The 6,879-nt window shown below is 43.5% G+C and overlaps 1 non-coding gene across 1 annotated transcript; it reads right to left on the reverse strand.

The window, feature by feature from the left end:
* Positions 1-592: 592 nt before the first annotated feature.
* On the reverse strand, positions 593-699 carry LOC128582675 (U6 spliceosomal RNA). Its single transcript, XR_008379122.1, has one exon. It is a non-coding gene; the product is annotated as a U6 spliceosomal RNA (small nuclear RNA).
* Positions 700-6,879: the final 6,180 nt, after the last annotated feature.

Here is a 6,879-nt window from a genome sequence, read left to right on the forward strand (position 1 = left end):
GGTGTTTTGTCTTCCTGGAAGGATAAGTTCTTACTGATTTTTCAACATTTGTAAATTTTCATAAATTCTCTCACTGTTTTGGGGGGTGGGTAATAGTTTTCCTTTTCCTTTTAGGGGGATTTTCAAGATGCATAATTTTATCATTTGCAAAAAGAGATGGTTTTATTTTTTCCTCTATTTTTCCACGGCCTCTGCCTCTGACTGCCAACCCTGTCTGATTACATCACCTCATAATTCCAACAGCAGGATGGATGGTGGTCTCTTGTTATCCTCTGTCCTTAGCAGATACAAAAGGGTGTTTATGTCTGCCCCTAAGTGGTGGGATCCCTTTTAGATATGTCAACTGCTAATTTTAATCATGTGTTTTTAACAGGAATGTGTTTAATTATGTAAAATACCTCTTTTGTTTGTGAAATGATCAGACGATATTTCTGCTTAGCTATATTCATTTGATGGATGACATTAATATATTTTCTAATATTGAGCCACTTTCCTGTTCCTGGCAAAATGAACACTTGGTCATGATCCATTATTTTGTTACGTTCTGTTTGCTTCTGTTTAACTATCTTTGACCTAAGATTTTTTTTTTTTTTTAAATATGGAACGCTTCACGAATTTGCGTGTCATCCTTGCGCAGGGGCCATGCTAATCTTCTCTGTATCGTTCCAATTTTAGTATATGTGCTGCCGAAGCGAGCACTTGACCTAAGATTTTTGAGCATCTATGTTCATAAGTGAAACTGGACAGTACTTTAGATTTTTGGTAGAAGATCTGTCACATTATAGGTGTTTTACCTGTTTCATGGAAAGAATTTGGAGTTTTCCATCTTTCCCCGTCTTCTAGAATTATCTACGTAGCATTGCTATTAATTAATCTAATTAAAACTTGAAAGCCCTTCGGAAATGGGGCTTTGAAGAAACTCGTGCTCTGTAACCACTTCCTCTTTCTTTAATGGCAATGAGGCCATTTAGATTTTCGATCTTTAATGAGGTCAATTTTAGTACTTTCTGCTATTCTAAAAAATTATTCTATCTTGGTTTTAACTTTATTTTCATACAATTTTACAACATAATCACATGATTTTAAATATAAATTCTTCTGGAATTGATGCCTATTTGCATTTTTTCACTTCTAATTTTGTATCTTTGTGCTTTCCATTTCCCAGCTTCACCAGGAGGTTTTTGTAGACGGACTCATGTTTGCCTAGGAACCGGATTTGGGGCGTATTTACTAGTTACTTCTAGTGCCTTCCGTTCTAACTCATTAAAACTCCTAGCACTTTTATTACTTCTATATTCTGTTTTCCTTGGGTTGACTTTGTTGTTTTTTCCAAGCTTTTTGTATTAGATTTTAATTCATTTCTTTTTCTTTTTTTTTTTTTCATTTTTTAATTATGCTCATTTTTATTTAGGTCTGAAATTACTCTTTTATAAAAGCTTTAAATATATTCTATAGATTCTTACATTGTTGGTGTGCATCATTAGTTTTATGAAATTCTGTAGTTTCATTGTTTATTTTGCTTTTGTTCCGAGAGTTGTTTAATCGCATGTTTTGTGGGCAAGGCTTTTGTTAATGCTGTAATTAACTTTTAGTTTTACTGCTCGTGGTAAAAGAATGCCGATTGTATTATCTGTACGCTTTGCCTTTAATAAGATTCTCTTTGTGGCATAAAATACGGTCAATTTGGGAGATGTTTCATGTACTTTTAAAAAGAGGATATTTCCCCAATTATCAGAGTTCAGAGTTCAATGTGTGTCTGTAGGATCTGCCTCCTTGGTGGTGTCGCTGAGGTCTCCTGTCTCCTCACTAACGCTTTGCCTTGCACTGAGGGCGTCGCAGGGAATTCTGTTGTGAGTGTATTTCTTCTGTTTCTCCTGGTACCTCCTGTGATTCCGCTTTTTGGACGTGACTCTGATTATGTATATTATATATGTAATTATTACTATACGCACACACACATGTTAATAATCGTGATAGCTTCATCGTGGATTGTAGCCTTAGCATTACAAAAATGCCTCGTCTTAAACCTCTTTCAGAGCTGTGGGTACAACAGCTGCCTTGTCAGAAAGCGCGGACGCTATACCTGCTTTCTTTTTTTTACATATCTTAATTTGCACATTCCTTTTTATCTTCCTTCATTTCTTTATTTCAGGAGGGGCTCGGGTGTAGTCATAGTGTTGGATCTCACCTTGTTAGCCATTCTGAAATCCATCTTCTTTTATTTGCACTGAGTCTGTCGTTTCGTATATTAGTAATCAGTGTTCTCATTACCGTCACCATCGTCCTCACTCTGTCACAGTGACACGACAGACACAGACACTGTGTGTGACGTCACACTGTGTCCTGCGTGTAACTTGCTCTTTCTAGTTGCCTTTTCTCTTTCTCTGATGCATCTTCAGATGTACAGAAGGGATTGAATTTCTGTTTGAATTGACACTTGTGCACTGACCTTCGGGCCAGCATTATCCTCTCTTCCCGGATGCTGGTGCCCACTTACCTGCTGTCTGTGCTAACTATTCCTTGGGGTGCTGGCACCCATGTTAACTAGCCCTCGGGTACCTGGTACTCCATGCTAACTAGGCCAGTTAAGGCCCAGAACTCTGTGCTACCTCTTTGAGTGCCTGGTACCCCATGCAGGTTCGCTGGTGTCTGGTACTACATGCTAACTAGTCCTCTGGTACCTGGTACCCATGCTAACTAGTTCCCTGGTACCCCATGCTAACTAGTCCCCTGCTGCCTGGTACCCCATGCTAACTAGTCTGCTGCTGCCTGGTACCCTATGCTAACTAGTCCCCTGCTGTCATGGTACACCATGCTTACTAGTGCCCTGCTGCCTGGTACCCCATGCTAACTAGTCCCCTGGTAACCCATGCTAACTAGCCCCTGATGCCTGGTATCCCATGCTAACTAGTCCCCTGGTACCCTATCCTAACTAGTCCTCTGCTGCCTGATACCTCATGCTAACTAGTCCTCTGCTGCCTGGTACCTCATGCTAACTAGTCCTCTGGTACCTGGTACCTCATGCTAACTAGTCCTCTGGTTCCTGGTACCTCATGTTAAGTAGTCTTCTGGCACCCGGTACCCCATGATAACTAGTCCCCTGGTACCCCATGCTAACTAGTCCTCTGGTTCCTGGTACCTCATGCTAACTAGTCCTCTGGTATCTGGTAGCTCATGCTAACTAGTCCTCTGGTTCCTGGTACCTCATGCTAAGTAGTATTCTGGCACCTGGTACCCATGCTAACTAGTCCCCTGGTAACCCATGCTAACTAGCCCCTGCTGCCTGGTACCCCATGCTAACTAGTCCCCTGGTACCCTATCCTAACTAGTCCTCTGCTGCCTGATACCTCATGCTAACTAGTCCTCTGCTGCCTGGTACCTCATGCTAACTAGTCCTCTGGTACCTGGTACCTCATGCTAACTAGTCCTCTGGTACCTGGTACCTCATGCTAACTAGTCCTCTGGTTCCTGGTACCTCATGTTAAGTAGTCTTCTGGCACCCGGTACCCCATGATAACTAGTCCCCTGGTACCCCATGCTAACTAATCCTCTGGTTCCTGGTACCTCATGCTAACTAGTCCTCTGGTACCTGGTACCTCATTCTAACTAGTCCTCTGGTTCCTGGTACCTCATGTTAAGTAGTCTTCTGGCACCCGGTACCCCATGATAACTAGTCCCCTGGTACCCCATGCTAACTAGTCCTCTGGTTCCTGGTACCTCATGCTAACTAGTCCTCTGGTATCTGGTAGCTCATGCTAACTAGTCCTCTGGTTCCTGGTACCTCATGCTAAGTAGTATTCTGGCACCTGGTACCCATGCTAACTAGTCCCCTGGTACCCCATGCTAACTAGTCCCCTGCTGCCTGGTACCCCAGGCTAACTGTCCATCCTTATCCCACTGATTTTCTATCATTTTTTGTTGCTTTGGTTCGCATGACACAGAGTGAATACTGAAACAAAATGAAACTTCCTCAATTAAAAGAAAACTTAACTATTGGAAAGGTCATAGTCCACGTTTGAGAAACGCAGCCACAATGACCAACACAGAAGCCCACTCTGGTACCAACTACTGGGTTTAGATGCAAGTCTTTGGCCATTAATGTAAAAAGACCGGGAATCTTAAAGAGGAAAGAAAACCAGACTCTCATCTCACTTTGTGACTCGTCTTTATATCAGAAGAAAATGGACAATTAAGCCCCCAGACTCATTCTAGGGAAAGTGCTGCAGACCTCGCTGCTGAGTATCCCCAGGGCCACCCAGGACCCGCTCCACTGGGAAGCTGGGCACCCACCCAGCGCCTCGCCCACTCTCCAAAGCCCTTTTTGTAGGATGAGTTCATGAACTCAATTGTCCAACCTTATATTTAAAGAGATTCAATGGAAAATAATGTGCCCTCTTCTTTCCCAGCTTTCTGTATTATCACCTTCAAATATTTTGATGTCTTTATGAATTTTCATTCTTTTTAAAATATTCCTTCCTTTATGTTTTATATTTCTCTGGTGACATTATTTATAACGGTTATTTACTCTTACTTTCCTTCTAACATCATTTCTTTTTTCTGAAATGATGTTTTTCTTTTAATTATTTTCTAAGTTTTGTGAGCTCTATTTATCTTCTATTTATACAGTCATCTCCTTTTTGTGTTATTTAAATTCTGATACACTCTTTTTTTTAACAAGTTCTCTTGTTTGTTAAAAATAAAATTAGATTGTTTTGAAATTGTGAGGTTTTCCATTTTTTGTGACTGCATCTTTCCTTTGGGTTTTATTGCCAGCAGCAACATTATTATGCCAATTGTTTTCTTTTTGTTATTGTTCTTATACTAACTTTGCATGTAATTCAACCACAATCGTGTTACTAGTAATGTTTAAGTGAGATAATTTCCCATAACCAGGGAAGAGTGAACCAGAATTGCTTTTGAACCTCCCAAATCTGTGGCTGCCTCTTCTGATATAAACATGAGCATTCAAAATGTGGCCCTTGTTCTCCCAGAATCCAGCCTTCCCTTCCCCTTCGACTGTCTATATCTGGACCTTGTCTTTCATTCCCCCCTGGGCCTGCCTTAGTGAATTGGGGCTGCTGTAACCTGATGCTACAGACCAGGTGGCTTACACAACAGACAGTCATTGTTCACGGGGCTGGGAAACCCAAAATCAAGATGCCGCCATGGACGCCACGTTCTTGCTGTGTACACACATTGGAGAGAGGGGAACACACTGATCTTTCCATCTCCTTACTAATCCCATTATGACCTCATCATCTAAATCTGATCACCTTGCAAAAGTTCCTCCCCCAATACTGGGGATCCTGAGATAACGATGTGACCCTTCACACTGAGTGTGCCCTGGGCACCAGACTCTTGACACATGCCCTTCTTCACCCAGCTGAGTCCTGAAACCTGAGCTTATAATGGCAGGTACTGGGTTGCTCACACCACATGTCGACCTGAGGCACAGAGAGCCTACACGGCCTGGCTGAGCTGGGATCGGAAGCTCTGTCCAGGTGAACCCCAGACTCACTCTCTGACGTGCTTTAATGCCCTGACCTGCCACTCACTCTCCCTGTCGTGATGACTACTCACCTGTTTGTATCCATTTCAACAGAAGATGAATTGAGCACCTACTATGTGCCAGCACTAGGTCCTGGGAGCTGACTTTCATCTCAGAGAAACACACAAAGCAGTTTAGCCAGTAAATATCATGAGAGGGTGACAGATACCATCGGAGGGTGGCGAAGTACATTAAAGACACATGAGTCAGGAGCCGGGGCTCTGCTGTCCCCGTGAGCACGACTGGCCTGCGAGGTGGCCCACGTGGAGGGCCCCGGGGCAGAGGACACAGCAAGAGTTGCTTTGCATTACTTTGCTTTTCCTTCCTAGTTTTGTGTGCTATGGCCTTGGGTGAATTACATAAAATGTCATTCCTTCAAGCTATCGAATTGCAAACATTTAAACTTGGCACCAGCAATTTTTTTATTCATAGTTACAGATAGGAGCGAGTTAGTGTGTTAATCCAAACCTGTTACCAGGGGAAATGGTAACTTCAGTGCATGCATTCAAAACGCTGTGCACTGTACCATCTGCACGTCTGCTAGCCCAGCTTCCCAGGAGAATCCTACCACTAGGATTATGTATATACAGAGAGAAAGAGATTTATTTTAAGGAATTGGCTTTCCAGATCGTGGGGGCTGGCAGGTATGCAGGCTGCAGAGCTGAGGGTGGGGGCAGGATGGAGGTTCCTGCAGGAGTCGCTTGCAGCCTTGAGTAGGAGGCAGTGAGGATTCCTGCCTTCACCCTCCTCCTCAGGGGACTGCAGTATTTTTCTCTCAAGGTCTTCCACTGACTGGACAAGGCCCACCAAGGGTCATTCACCTCACTCCAAGTATACTGATGTAAAGGTTAATCACACCTCCATAATACCTTCCCAGCAACATCTAGGTCTGCGTGGGATCAAACCTCTGGGCACCACATCCTAGCCAAGTTGACACATAATATTAACCATCATAGCACTCAGAAGTGAATGCCGTCTGTGGCCATGGTGGCCTTCTAAGACCAGGATGGATGTGATGTCAGCAAGGCGAGAGGGAGCTCACCTGTTTAACATTTCACCAAGTCATCTTTCCCCCAGGTGACCTGCAAGGTCAGGTCTGTGGTGACAGAGCTGGCATTCGAAGATGACAGTGACTTTATTGTTAACTGACCGTCCCTACGCGAGCCACACTGGATGGGGTTGGCCACGTCCCAGGCTCTGCAGCAAGCGTGGGGGGCCTGCACTTAGCAGCAGAGGAGCGGGAGGAGGTGATACCCATCTTGAATGTCACAGTGATTTATAGACTATATTTCCTGGGGAAAGTGCAAAGATTTATTTCCAGGAGACAGGCC

Source organism: Nycticebus coucang, chromosome 3 (assembly GCF_027406575.1).
Source record: "Nycticebus coucang isolate mNycCou1 chromosome 3, mNycCou1.pri, whole genome shotgun sequence".
Classification (NCBI taxonomy): domain Eukaryota; kingdom Metazoa; phylum Chordata; class Mammalia; order Primates; family Lorisidae; genus Nycticebus; species Nycticebus coucang.